The 14,982-nt window shown below is 44.2% G+C and overlaps 1 protein-coding gene across 1 annotated transcript in view; it reads left to right on the top strand.

Moving 5' to 3' along the window:
• HS6ST2 (heparan sulfate 6-O-sulfotransferase 2) overlaps positions 1-14,982 on the top strand; it is a 384,980-nt gene that overhangs the window by 239,667 nt on the left and 130,331 nt on the right. The gene's annotated exons all lie outside the window — the stretch shown is intronic.

Raw genomic sequence — 14,982 nt, forward strand, 5'->3', positions numbered from 1 at the left:
TGCTGTGGGTGCATGTTGATTTCTTTGCCTTTGTAATATGCCTTGACCTCTATCTGGGCTTTGCACTCAGGGCCCTGGGAGGAGCCAGAAGTAACCCTGAGAACAGACCACACCAGGCTTCTCTGCCTTCCCAGGCACATTTCTGAGAATGCACTGGTAGAGTTTAGTTTTAATAACAATCATAACTCAAGAGAACTACTCGTTACTATTTTTTTTTTTTACTGTGCAGCTGAAGACAGGATGATCTCATTGTAAAGTGGGGAGGAGGGATGGAAGGAGAAGCAGCTGTAGCCTCAGGAGACACTTCCCACCCCCTTGTGGGGCACACTGCTCCCAAGGGCTCATGGGTGGAGGATGGATGCAGAATGGCAGCTGTCCCCCACCCAGATCTTTCTTTGTGTGCCCAGAAATTGGGCTGAGTTAGAGGGTAACCAGACTGTGGAATAAGAAACCACATTACACTTTGGGAGAACTACAGCAGTTTCCAATGAAGGGAATGAGGACACAGAACTCTGGTGGTGGGAATTGTGTGGAGTTATTGTCCTGTTATCTTATAATTTTGTAAATCAATCAATAACAAAAAATTAAATTAAAAAAAAACATTGCTGGCCTGGGGAGATAGCATAAGGGTTCTGCAAAAAGACTTTTCATGCCTGAGGCTCTGAAGTCCCAGGTTTAACCACCAGCACCACCATAAAAATTAGCTGAGCAGTGCTCTTGTAAAAAAAAAAAGAAGGGTGAAGTAGATATCATAATGGTTATGCAAAGACACTCTCATAAGTCACAAGATCAATCCCTGCACCACCATAAGACAGAGCTGATCAGTGCTCTTAATGTATGTGTTTATATGACAAACCACTTGGCCTGGGAGATCTCCTTGTGGCTTGATCTACAAGGACCCAGGTACTTACACTGTGTCTTTCCCACTTTTTACCTGACTGCCTGTGCCCTGGATCTCTGGTCAACCCACTGGCCTTTCAGCACCCAGCTTAAAGCTGGATACTAGTTTCCCCAATAGCTGAATAGTAAATGACCAGGCTGCTTGGTGTTGATGGCTTGTGACAGACTAGCAATTCAAGAGATAGCTATTAAGCCTCGTAGCACACAGGTGAATACTTATACCAAAGATTTGATGGTGTGATTTTAGGTACTAGCTGCAGGTCTGGAATGACAGGGAGTGAAAATTTGTGTACAGTGAAGATTTCCTAGATTCTGATTAAATCATAGTATACTGAGAGCTTTCCCCCCCCTTTTTCTTTCTTTTCCTTTTTTTTTTTTTTTTTTTTGCCTACAGGGTTATCTCTAGGGCTTGGTGCCTGCACTACGAATGCACTGCTCCTGAAGTCCTGAAGGACATTTTCCCCATTTTGTTGCCCTTGTTATTGTTGTTGTTGGATAGGACAGAAAGAAATTGAGAGAAGAAGATAAGACAGAGAATGGGAGAGAAAGATAGACACATGCAGATCTGCAGTGAGGCAAATCCCCTGTAGGTGGGGAGCTGGGGGCTCAAACTGGGATCCTTATGCTTTACAACATGTGCTACTGCCTGGCCCCCTTTTTTTCCTCTTATTTTTGTTCACCTTTTGGATATCTCTTTTTAAAACTTTTTTTGAAATATTTATTCATTCCCTTTTGTGGTCCTTGTTGTTTTATTGTTGTAGTAAATTTTTTCATCTTTATTTATTTATTGGATAAAGACAACCAGAAATCGAGAGAGAAGGGGTGACAGAGAGACACCTACAACACTGCTTCACCACTCGCAAAGCTTCCCCCCTGCAGATGGGGGACTGAGGGCTTGAACATGGGTCCTTGTGCATTGTAATATGTGTGCTCAACCAGGTGAGCCACCACCCCACCTCCTTTTTGGATATCTCCAAGACTTTACTGCCCCCCCCATAGGACTTTTTCAGATAGAGAGCCAAAGTGGTGGGGAAAGGAGAGAGAGAGAGAGAGAGAGAGAGAGAGAGAGAGAGAGAGAGATATTAAGAGAGACTGAGACCAGAGCACTGAAGTTTCCTTCTATGTGGTGGGGATCAGACTGGAACTTGTGTCCTTACATGTGGGAAAGCAGCATACTCTCCGAGTGAGCTATTTTTCCAGCCTTAGAGCTCTGTTCCCCTTTGCTGTCCTTGTTTTATCTTTGTTGTGGTTATTATTATTGTTGTTATTGGTGTCGTTGTTGTTGGATTGGACAGAGAGAAATAGAGAGGAAGGGAAGACAGAGAGGGAGAGAGAGAAAGACAGACACCTGCAGATCTGCTTCACCGCCTGTGAAGCGACTCCCTTGCAGGTGGGGAGCCGGGGACTCGAACTGAGATCTTCATGCCAGCCCTTGTGCTTTGTTCCATGTGCGCTTAACCCATTGCGCAACTCCTGAGCTTTGTTTTCTTTAGAAGACAACGTTAAACCTGCTTAAGGGAATCATACTTTTATATCCAAGTTATTCTATTCAGTTCCCAAACACTTGGTCCATCACACCACAGAAAGTACTAGAATCAGAGAACCCCCAAACAGATATCTGTAGATACAAACACAACTCACAACACTACTATCCAGCCCACCTACTGCTGCTGTCGTTAAAAATAGAACCTGTGGCTTTTAGTTCACTGGCTCACTGCTTACCCTACTTCCTGGTGATTTGATACCAACCAGGTTTGCCTTGGCTCTTTTTGGTGACTGTCTTTCAGTTCTGGGAAAAAAAAACCAACAAGTTCAAGCCCATCAACATTGATTGTGTACCCAAGCTGGACAGTGGGATGGGAGGAGGGCATTACTAGTGTACATGTTCAGACCAGGTTGAGTTTGCAAAGAAGGCCCCATCCTCACAGACTGTGGGTGGGAGGCTGACTGGTTGGCTGGGAGTAGGTCACTGCGCATAGCGTTTTATAGGAAACTTCGAAAACAGTTTCCAAATAAAACCAGGGGACTCAAACTTCGAAAACCAGTATCCAAATGGATCTCACTCATGTCCGTGGTTGTGTACTGAAACTTCATGAGCTCTTTTCAAAGTTCGTTTCCTTCTGGTACAGAGATTCCTCTTAACACTGCCAGTTTCTGTGAAAGGATTGTCAGCTGCTCGTGATAGAATCACTTCGAAGTAAAATGCTTAATTCTAGAGGATATTTTATTTACAGCCAAGCAAATGTAACCAGTGACACTCCCCCCCACCAGACCTCGGGGACTGTAGATCTTTGATACTGCTGAATGACTCTGCCAAGGCCTCTGGTTTGCTTTTAAACAAGTAAATTGTCCAATTCAAAACAAATGTGCTCAGGCTGCCTTGCCACCCCACCCCCCAATATGCCATTCACCACGGGCATGCAGCCCACTGCTCAGGGCTGGCAGTCAGCTGTCCGCCATGCGCAGTTGCTTCGTGTTGGTCTGCCTTAAGAAGCAGGCACTTGGGCTTGACCACAAAACATCTGGTCAGTTCAGTTAAGCCAATAGTTTGTTGTGTGTGTGTTTTTTTTTAATTTTTCTATACCAACCTTATGTGATCAGACTATGTACATTTCTGAGGCCTAGCATTTTGTTTGCTGTCATTATTTTTGGGAGAATTTACTTTACAAATTGAATTCAGAGAGAGAGAGAGAGGGAACACACGCTCAGGGCAACCCTTAGACTCAGACCCATGTAGCACCCAAGATGAAACAGGGAGCTTCAGGCATGCAAGCTTTCACTCTAGCTGCTCAGCTTTCTCCATGTAGTTTCTCTGCTCTGCTCTGCCCTGCTCTGCTTTTCCTCACTTTTCCTTTCCTTTCTTTTTCTTTTTTAAAAATTTTTAAAATTTATTATTTGTTTTCCCTTTTGTTGCCCTTGCTTTTTTTGTTGTTATTGTTGTGGTTATTATTGTTGTTGTTGATGTCATCTTTGTTGGATAGGACAGAGAGAAATGGAGAGAGGAGGGGAAGAAAGAGAGGGGGAGAGAAAGATAGACACCTGCAGACCTGCTTCACTGCCTGCGAAGTGACTCCCCTGCAGGTGGGGAGCCGGGGACTCAAACTGGGATTCTTAAGCTGGTCCTTGCGCTTCGTGCCACCTCCACTTAACCCACTGCACTACCGCCCGATCCCTTCCTTTCTTTCTCCTCTTCCTCCTCATTCTGCTCAGCTTTCTCTTTCTTCTCTTTCTTCACTGTTGAAGAGTTAGTGGATTACAGTATAGTTCTTGAGACACAGGTACAAACTTTCATCTCCCTATGGACAGCACTTATAATAAAAAAAATGATTGTGTGTGTGTGTGTGTGTGTGTGTGTGTGTGTGTGTGTGTGTGTGTGTGTGTGTGTGTTAGAGACAGAGAGAGAAATACTAACTGCGTTCCAGCATATGTGGGGTCAGGGATGGAACTGGGAGCCTTAGGTGTACTTGTCCTGTGCTCCACCCCTGAGCCGTCTCCTTGCCCACATGCCATTTTTGAAGATGTTACAATGGAATAGGCCATTTAGTCTGAACTGTGAAATGTCCTGTCGGCTGAGCCCATGGGTCAGTGTTCCATATAAGTACTGCGCGCTAACCGATTGCGCCACTGGAGCTCCAGGTCAGTGTTCCAGTTGCCACTGTGGCTCCTGTCCTCAGGAAGCTCAGCTCAGAGTCTCTCCAGGGCATGAGAGTAGGGGACAGGCAGATCCCCAGCTGGCTCTGATGTAAGGTAATCAGCACCCTTCTTGCGGCAAGAACAAAGCCTGTCATGGATACCCAGAGGAAGGAAGGATTACTTTCACTTGGGAGGGGAGGTCAGGAAAAGCAGCTCAGAGGAGGGAACATTTGAGCTGGGTTACAGGAGAAAGCTATTCCAAGCAGGGAGAAGTGTGGGTGAAGGCACTCATGCATGTGGTGGACCTTGGCGGAACACTGAGAGGGCTCCCGGGGAGAGTGGTTTTCCAGGGATTGAGCTAAATAAAGCACTTCTGGCCACACAGCAAGGCTCTCCCCTGTCTGCGATCCATTAGAACCCACTCCCATGCTGAGGAGCATCTGGAGGTAGGCCAGCATGGGCAGTCCTGGACAGTTTCTCCTTGGGTGCCAGAGCTTGATATGTAGCCATTGTCTCTTACATGGTGACACCCGGGCAGTGGCAGATGGGTAGGAGAGAGTAGGTGCATCTGAGCAGATTTATTTTGGCCCCACTACTGGCAGTCCTTTGCAGAGGGAGGCTTAACAAGAGGCCAGCTCCTAAGGAACCCCCGAGGCTTACCAAAGTGTTGAAGGTGGGCTTGAAAAGCCAAAGAAGATGAAAAGAAAGGAATCAAAACACCCTTCAAAAGAAATGGGGTAGACAGTAATGGTTAGGGGATTTAGAATCATTGTGTTTTCTTTTGCCTGATCGACAAGTGTGGTGTAGCAGCTTAACTCTGGCCCAGGGTTGTTCCCTTTCTAATGGCATTATCAGTACCAGGCCCTCCCACCATACAGAAGGCTAATTTGGGGAAGAAAGAAAATATTTGAGGTTAATTTCATATATATATATATATATATATATATATATATATATATATATATATATGACAAATTTGAGAAGAGAGGAGAGATATAAAGGGAGAGAGAAGGTGATAGCTGTTGTACTGGTTTGCCATTCATAAAGCTCCCTCCTTGTAGGTGGGGAAAGGAGGCTTGAACCCAGATCCCTGCACAATGTAACATGTGTTCTCAGCCAGGTGCACCAATACCTGGTCACTAGATGTCTAATCTGCATCCATGTTGACTGATCCATGTATCATGACAGAGAAATATTATCTTTGTATCAAAAAACTTAAACCTTTCCTCTTCTGGTTATATACTGTTCTAGGGATTGAACTCTGGACCACACACATGAATATCATAAAGTTCTACTGCTGAGTTACCTCCAAGGTCCCTCTTTTCTTAGATGTATTCGAAGTAGTTTTTTAAAAAAGATTTTATTCATGAAAAATAATAGGGCAGAGAGAGAAAGAATCAGACATCACTCTGGTACATGTGCTGCTGGGGATTGAACTCAGGATCTCATGGTTCAGAGTCTAATGTTTTATCCACTTTACCACCTCCCGGACCACTTGAAGTATTTAAAAAATATTTTTATTATATTTAAATTTGATAAGGCAGAGAGAAATTGAGAGGAAGAAGGATATAGGAAGAGGGAAAGAGAGACTTGGGCTGGGTGGTGCGTTATCACCTGCTTAAGTGCACCTGTCACAGTGTGCAAGGACCCAGGTTCAAGACCCTGTCCCCCACCCGCAGGTATCTCTCTGTCTCTCTCATTAAAATAAAAAAATTAGAGAGGGAAACAGACAGAGATGCACACCTGAAGCTTTGCTTTATCACTTGTGCATCTCTGTCTGTCTCCCTCTCTATCTCCCCATTCCTCTCAAAATCTGGTTGTCTCTACCCAATAAATAAAGATGATAAAAAAAAGGAATAAAAAAGACAGAGAGAGAGAGACTAACAGTACTGCTTCACTACTGGTGAAGCTTCTTCCTGCAGGTGGGGACCGGGGGGTTGAACCCAAGTCCTTGTACCAAGCAATGTATGTGGTCATCCAGGTATGCCACTACCTGGCCCCTAAATTAATTATTTTTCTTTTAACTAGAGAGATAGAGGGATACCAAAGCACCACTCAGCTCTGGCTTATGGTAAGTCTTTGGTGTTGAACTGAGCCTAGGGAGCTTCAGGCATGAAGGTCGTTTTATGTGAACATTATGTTATTTTTCCAGCCAGCCTGCTTAAAGTCTTGAAGCAGATGGTAGAAGACTTTGGTTATTAAAGGTGCATCTTTCTTGTGACTTTGTTTTGCAAACCTTGCAAGTCTGCTGCTTCCTTACCCTTCTGGGAAGCAGGGAAGCAGTGCTCTGCCCCTTCCCCAGATAAATGACCCGAATACATTTTTTGGTCACATTTGCCTGTCAACAAAATGGCTACCTATTTCATAGACCTTCTAAGTAGAATACATTGATTCTTCCTCAGTTACAGATGAGATTCAGGGGGACAAGGTCTTATGAGTGACCTAAGCCCTACTTTGGAACAGATTTCTTCAAACCACCACAGTGACCAGAAGGGATCTGCCTAGTTGTGGCATTACCTACTCCATATTCCCAGAGCACAGATCAGAGATTAGCCTAAAGCAGATAATAAATGATTGTTAAATAATAGAAGATTCACACCCCCTCCCATAACAATGACTGACTTATTTTCTCATGAATGCAGAAAGCAACCATTTCAGGGAAAGACATGGAAAAATCCAAATAAACTCGTCGCTACTAGTTACACTTGATTCTTCTTTGGCTTCTCCTAGCCCTTGTGTGTGGTGTGTGCCGGGGATATTCCACAATGGTCTTATGGTGTGCTGATATTGGGTGTCTGTGACTATAAACGTTGGGAAGTAACATGTAGGTTGTTGAAGAGATCTATTTTATTTTATTATCATTTTTATTGCAACCAGGATTATCACTGAGACTTTGTACCTGCATGACAAATCCACTGCTTTGGGGCCTGGCAGTGGTGCACCTGGTTAAGCACAAGGATCCAAGTTCAAGCCCCTGGTCCCCACCTGCAGGGGTAAGGCTTCACTAGTGGTGAAGCAGGGCTACAGGTGTCTCTGTCTCTTTCCCTCTCTACTTTCCTCCTCCCCTATTAATTTCTCCACCTCTATCCAATAATAATATATATATATATACATATATATATATATATTGCTCTTGGTGGCTTTTTTTCATTTGATAGGACAGAAATAAATTGAGAGAGGAGAGGGATATAGAAAGGAGACAGAGAGAGACCTGCAGTACTTACTTCATTTGTTCATGAAGCTTCCTCCTTGCAGGTGGGAAGGGCTAGAACCCAGTTTCTTGCACATGGTAAAGTGTGTGCTTAACCAGGTGCATCAACACCTTGTCCCCTGCTGAGTAGATTTTAATGATACTATAAGGCCAAGAATGAGGACCATTACTCTTTACAGAAAATGACAAAGGGAAAACGTCTTTCAAGGGGTAGGTGGTGAGGCAGGAGTAGGTTGGTCAGAAGGAAATCAAGGCTTCACCTCAGAATATGCTTTGCCTCCTAACTAAATGACATTTTGTGCTGGCACTTGGATCTTCTAGAAAACTCTACAGGTGTTCCTATTCCTGAAAGGCAAATATCTGCAGGATCCTGCTCATTGCAGGCAGTATCTTTGGTTCAGACTTCTTTGCCCCAGGAAAGTGGGCAGATAATCTTGTGTTTGCACTGGAGGTGACTCTCTAAGGGGGCAGGGACAGTTGATGATGTGGCTCAGGAGATGAACCACTTGCTTTCCTGGTTTGGGTCCTTCATTCTCAGTATTTCCTATACATTCAAGGCTTTCCATAAACACACACACAGAGAAAAAGAGAGGGGAGAGGAGAGAGAGAGAGAGAGAGAGGAAGAGAGAGAGAAGAGAAGAGAAGAGAAGAGAAGAGAAGAGAGGGGAGGGGAGGGGAGAGGGGAGAGAGGAGAGAGAGAGAGAGAGAGAGAGAGAGGAAGAGAGAGAGAGAAGAGAAGAGAAGAGAGGGGAGGGGAGGGGAGGGAAGGGGAGAGGGGAGAGAGGAGGGAGAGAGGAGAGAGAGAGAGAAGAGAAGAGAGGGGAGGGGAGGAGAGGGGAGAGAGGAGGGAGAGAGGAGAGAGGAGAGAGAGAGAGAGAGAGAGAGAGAGAGAGAGAGAGAGAGAGAGAGAGAGAAAGAGATAGGGAGAGAGAGAGGAGAGGGGAGAGAGAGGAGAGAGAGAGAGAGAACTAAGAATTAGATTATGAGGTAAGAAAAAGTACATTTCAGGGTTAGCAGGGAAAGAAAATGATACTAAGACCCTACTTAGATTAATTATACCAGAATTTTATGTGTTTGGCCTGGGCACCAGCATTTGACGATTTCTCCAGCTGATTCTAATGTGCAGCCAGATGTGAGAGTCACCTGCTCTGGCAGAGTAGAAGGTGATGTCTCCACTCCCTTGTTCTCTGTCCTAAAAGAAACAAAGATCTTTAATCCCAAACAACCCAGGATTTTCTCCTATACCATAAAGGTTTGAGACAATATACGTCTTAGAGTTAATGTTCATTTTTCTCTCACTGGGAGCACCGCTGTGTTTGTGTTGACATCCAGCATATCGATCCAGGTACAGGGTGTCTGGGCAAAGGCTATCCTACCTCCCTCTGTAATGCCTTGGGAAGCCTCCAGGCATAGACAGTTTGTCTTTTACTTCATTAGATAGCCTGAGCCTATGGCTCTTGCCCTACAAAATTACAGAATTTTGTACATACCTTTATTTATTTATTTATTTATTTATTTATTTATTTATTTATTTATTTATTTCTGTTTCCACCAGGGTAGTCACTGGAGCTTAGTGCATACTTAACAAATCTGCCCCTCCCAGCGGCCTTTTTGTTTTCTTCCTGACAAGGAAATTGAGAAGAAAGGGGGAGATGATGAGGTGATATGAGATGAGATGAGATGAGATGAGATGAGATGAGATGAGGAGAAGAGAGGAAAAGAGAGGAGAGGAGAGAAGAGGAGGGTAGGGGAGAGGAGAGGAGAGGAGAGGAAATGAGGGTGAGGATGAGATGAGATGAGATGAGGAGAGGAGAGGAGAGGAGAGGAGAGGAAATGAGGGTGAGGATGAGTTGAGATGAGGAGAGGAGAGGAGAGGAGAGGAGAGGAGAGGAAATGAGGATGAGATGAGGATAAGGATGAGGATGAGATGAAATGAGATGCGATGAGATGAGATGAGATGAGATGAGATGAGGATAAGGATGAGATGAGATGAGGATAAGGATGAGATGAGATGAGATGAGATGAGGAGAGGAGATGAGGAGAGGAGATGAGATGAGGAGGAGATGAGATGAGGAGAGGAGATGAGATGAGGAGGAGATGAGATGAGATGAGGATGAGATGAGATGAGGTGAGGATGAGATGAGGTGAGATGAGATGAGGTGAGATGAGATGAGATGAGATGAGAAGATGATGAGATGAGCTGAGATGAGATGAGATTTGATGAGATGAGATGAGATTTGATGAGATGAGAGGAGATGAGATGAGATGAGGAGGATAGGAGAAGAGAGGAGAGGAGAGGAGATGAAGAGATGAGATGAGAAGATGATGAGATGAGAAGATGATGCGATGAGGAGAAGAGATGAGATGAGGAGATGAGAGGAGAGGAGAGGAGAGGAGAGGAGATGAGGAGGAGATGAGATGAGATGAGAGGAGAGGAGAGGAGATGAGGAGGAGATGAGATGAGGTGAGATGAGATGAGGGAGAGAAAGAGACAGTTGCAGCACTGCTTCACCATTCATGAAGCTCCACCTGCAGGTGGGGACTGTGCACTTGCTCCCAGGTCCTGGCATATGGTAATGGGTGTTCTCTACTGTATGTGCTACAGCCTGACCCCTAGAATGTATACACAATTAAAAACAATTGCTGCCAAAGTGCATTCAGAGTCATATGGCCCAGCCAGTTTCATGGCATCAATCATGTACTTGCACATTGTGACTATATTAGTTGCTTGCCCTCCATTCATTCATTTCTCCATCTAAATGTGTGACTGGCATATGGTAGGAGATGATCTTTGACTGAAGGGCTTTTGATATTTGGACCATAGAAAGACAGCTCTTGGAGGGTGGGAAGTATATGACAGTGTATTCTGTGCAGACAAACAGGCTGATAGACCGGGCCTGGGGCAGGAGATCAGCCAACCGACTGTTGGAATCATAGATTATTTGGTTGCCTTAACTAGTGGAGTCATTCAAGGAGGTTAAAGACATAGTACTGGGAGGCCAGACAAGCAGGTACCCCAAAGCATCTGCTTAGTAATCACTGGAGTCTCATTGGCTTCGGTTCTGGAAAGCTGGTTTGAATAAAATCATCAAGTACACCAGGATCACCTGAGGATGACTGGTTCCTTTTCCTCATCATACTGTTGTCCTTCAAATCTCCAGGGCTACATGATTCACTACACCCAGGTTTCTTCTTGAAGCAAGAAGAGACCACAGCTTTGTAATTTCTTCCTTCCTTCCTTCCTTCCTTCCTTCCTTCCTTCCTTCCTTCCTTCCTTCCTTCTTTATTTCTTTATTTCTTTCTTTCTTACTGGATAGAGTGAAATCGAAAGGGAAAAGAGGATACAGAAAGGGAGAGAAAAAGATCAACACCTGCAACACTGCCTCATCACTCTGAAGCTTTCCCAGTGCAGGTGGAAGCTGAGGGCTTGAACCTGGGTCTTTGTGCACGGTAACGTGTGTGCTCAACTGAGTGTGCAGGTGTGTCCCACTTTCACTTTAGTTATGTGATTTCTTAACTCTATGAATTTGAGTAAATGACTTACTTCCTTTATCTTCATAGGGTCAGCAGGAAGTACTTTGAAAAAAGTGCTTAATGTCTCTAATAAACTACAGCACTGGCATTCTGCATTGAAAACAATTCTGCAGTGAGTGTAGTAAGTAAGGCATGGGCTTTGGCATCAGATAGCCTGGGATTGAATTTTGAATCTACTACTTCCACAGTGGGCAGCTTGAGAGGTCATGCTAAAAATCTCTTGAAGAGTGAGATGATAAACGTGGTCTATAAATGGTCAATAAATAATAGTTATTGTAATTATAAGTCACCATTGTCATCATTTATAGTTACTAGGAAATTTCCTGGTTCTCTAGCCACTCCTTGGCATGGCACGTGCTCTTTACTCCTTGTCACTTTAGTCTCTTTGATTATGTGTTGCTTCAGCCTGCAAAGGAAGCCCACAGGAAGTAAAAGAGATGGACCCTAGATCTATGGAAACTGGCCATGTCATAATATTGTCCCATATAGTGTTCTGCTTATTTATTGTTGCTTCTTCAAGGAAGTTCATCTACGCCGATGACATCTGCTGTGCAACTCAGGCATCCAAGTTCGACATCCTCGAGGAAACACTCACAAAAGACATGTCTCTGATATCTGATTACTGTAAAAAATGGCGACTAATCCCTAGCACTGCAAAAACGGTATCATCTGTTTTCCATCTACACCATGCCTCGGCCTCGCGTGAGCTTAATGTGCAGCTTGGCGATACGAGAATCCGGCATGAAGCCCAGCCAGTCTATCTTGGCGTTACTCTCGATCGCACTCTGTCATTTCACAAACATCTCATAAAAACTGCAGCAAAGGTGGGCGCGAGGAATAACATCATTGCAAGACTGGCCAGCTCCTCATGGGGCGCGAGCGCTTCCACACTACGATCATCCTCTCTGGCATTATGCTATTCCACTGCAGAATACTGTGCCCCAGTATGGTTTCGTAGCCCCCATGTCCACTTGGTCGATTCCAAATTATATTCCTCCATGAGGATCATTTCTGGAACCATCCGTTCCACCCCGGTTCCATGGCTGCCAGTTCTTAGCAACATCGCCCCGCCAGATATTCGTCGGGATGCGCCATCATCTAAGTTCATTTCCCACGTCTACGCTCTACCAGACCTGCCAATATATGCGGATATCTTCGCCCACCCTGTCCAACGCTTGACGTCTCATCACCCAATCTGGTCCCCTACGCCTACACTGAACTTCTCTGTTCCAGTCTCTTGGAAACAGAGCTGGCAGTCAGCTGAGGTAAAGAACAAACACCTCATCACAGACCCGTGCAAGCGTCAACCCGGCTTTGACCTAGCACGTTATGATTGGGCCCTCCTCAATCGCTATCGAACAGGCCATGGCCGGTGCGCCGCTATGTTCCATCGCTGGGGAGCCAGAGACGACCCGAACTGCCCCTGCGGCTACAGACAGACTATGACCCACATAGTCAACGACTGCCACCTCTCCAGATTCAAAGGAGGTCTCGAAAATTTACATCAGGCTCAACCTGATGCTATTGACTGGCTACAGAAGAAGGGCAAACTATAGAAGAAGAATTGTTGCTGAGTTTCCTGTCAGTGAAATCCCCAAGCCTGTGAAACCAGTTATCTTCAAGCTTGCATCTAATTGATAGTTGTTGTTGTGTGTGTATAAGAGAGAGAAGAAAAGGAAGAGAAAATGGAGCACTTTACTGCTCTTTCTGATATTTAGTTTGTTTTTATTGTTGTTTGTATGTTTTCATTTTTAGAGAGATGGAGGGAGGCAGGAAAGGAAGGATAAGGAGGGCAGAGGGAGGGGAGGGAGGGGGGAGAAAGAGGGAGAGAGAGAGAGAGAGAGAGAGAGAGAGAGAGGGAGGGAGAGAGAGAGAGAGAGAGAGAGAGAGAGAGAGAGAGAGAGCCCACTGCCCCAAAGCTTCATTCAAAGTGGTGGAGACCGGGTTTAAATTTGGCAAAATAGCATACTACCTAAGTGAATTATTTTACCAGACACTTTTTCTTGTTTTGGCGGAGTAATGGTGATGAGACCCAGGACCTCATGCATACAAAATATGCATCATATGGCTGATTTACCTTCTAGTCCCCAGCTGATAGGCTAAGCCTTGCTTTAATGCCTTAATTTCATTCTTGTCAAATGTCACCCAAGTCAAATGTCCATGAGTTTGGTCAGTCACCAGCTTTTTATTTTTAAATTTCCTAATTATTATTACTATGTTGTTAGTAAGCATTGTGTCTTCATATTTAAGTGTGTTTGGATTCAGCAGAAGTCTCCTATGGTGCTGCTCATGTCAACGTCTACCCCATTGCTTGCTTTGTCATTGTGTAAATCTTGAATTGACATAGTTCTTACTTGGCCTTGCTAAATAGCCAGACTGCTTCATCTATACCTTCAAATAAACACTGCTATTCATTGGATGGCATTTACCTGAAATGTACCCAGACAGGTCTCTAAAGGGTTTGCTAAATTCTCTAACTGCTGAGGAGTGTGAGAAATGTGTGTGATTTTAAATATGGATGTGGGCTTCATAAAATTAGGAACATTATTTTGTTCCAGGGAAAGCCAGATGTCCATGCATGACTTTGGATTATCCATGAAATTGTTTCCTTAAATTAGTGCATGGAAAAGTGAGATTCTAGCTGAATGAACAGAAGCACAAACAGAATTTATAGTTGCATCTGTTGGGGGCAGCAGGAGACTTGGCTGTTTGTTACTTCGAGACTGGATTAGGATATATAACACTGGTTTACTGAAATTTGGGGAGAATCCTTGTTTGGCTTTCATGTAGTGGGTGCTATAAAGGATGAACCATTTGTTGGCCTGTTTAGCGTCAGAAATCTTGGGAGAAGTCTCCTTGGGTAGCTATGGAGTCAGTTCTGCAACTGACTGTGACTTAGACAAGCTGTTGGCTATCTCTAGGTCTCTGTTTCCAGAGTGAAAGGACTTGAATGTGAACATTCCCTTCAAGTTTGACCTTTGACTGTTCAACTGACTTCAAGAGAAATAACTGAATCCATGTTGTACTTTTGTCTTGCTGTTAAACCTTAAGCCTTAAAACAAATCAAAGCAAAGCCCCTTTTGTGGTCAAGGGGCATGTGGTTTGAAATAGCAGGCAACATTTTGAGATTGTGTCCTATGATAACGCCTGCAGATTCTCTTTCTCAGATCTGCCTGGTTCCACACGAGGTTATTCATCTTAGCACTAGTGCACAAGCCCTTTCAGAAGACTGTGCCCTCTGAAAATTGATACTTTTTTAATTTAATATGATTGCTGCTACTGCTACAAAGTGTACCTTCCAGTGACTATGTGGTGGATGTCAGCCACTGTGGTATGTAGTTCATATAGATTTTTCTCTACTAATACTATAAACTCTATGGAACATATTATTATTATTATTATTATTTTTACACAGAGCAAGTTGAAGGTAACATACAGAAAATATGCAATGGGACCATATTAGAATTCTGTACAGCCTAGTCCAAATCCAAAAGGTTTTTATTTTTAAGAGACAGTTTTTTTAAAAAAAGGAAGAAAGGCCAACACTGATTTGTAAGTAATATGTGGTTCTAAGCATTGAAACTGGGGACTCAGGCATTCAAGTCCTGAACTCTGCCTCCTGGCATCAAAATCCAAGGGCCTTAATGCTGATTTTATGTGCCGCTTTGCTTTTAGCCTCCCTTGGTGGAACTGATCCAGGATAT

This window comes from Erinaceus europaeus, chromosome X (genome assembly GCF_950295315.1).
Source record: "Erinaceus europaeus chromosome X, mEriEur2.1, whole genome shotgun sequence".
NCBI classification, from domain to species: domain Eukaryota; kingdom Metazoa; phylum Chordata; class Mammalia; order Eulipotyphla; family Erinaceidae; genus Erinaceus; species Erinaceus europaeus.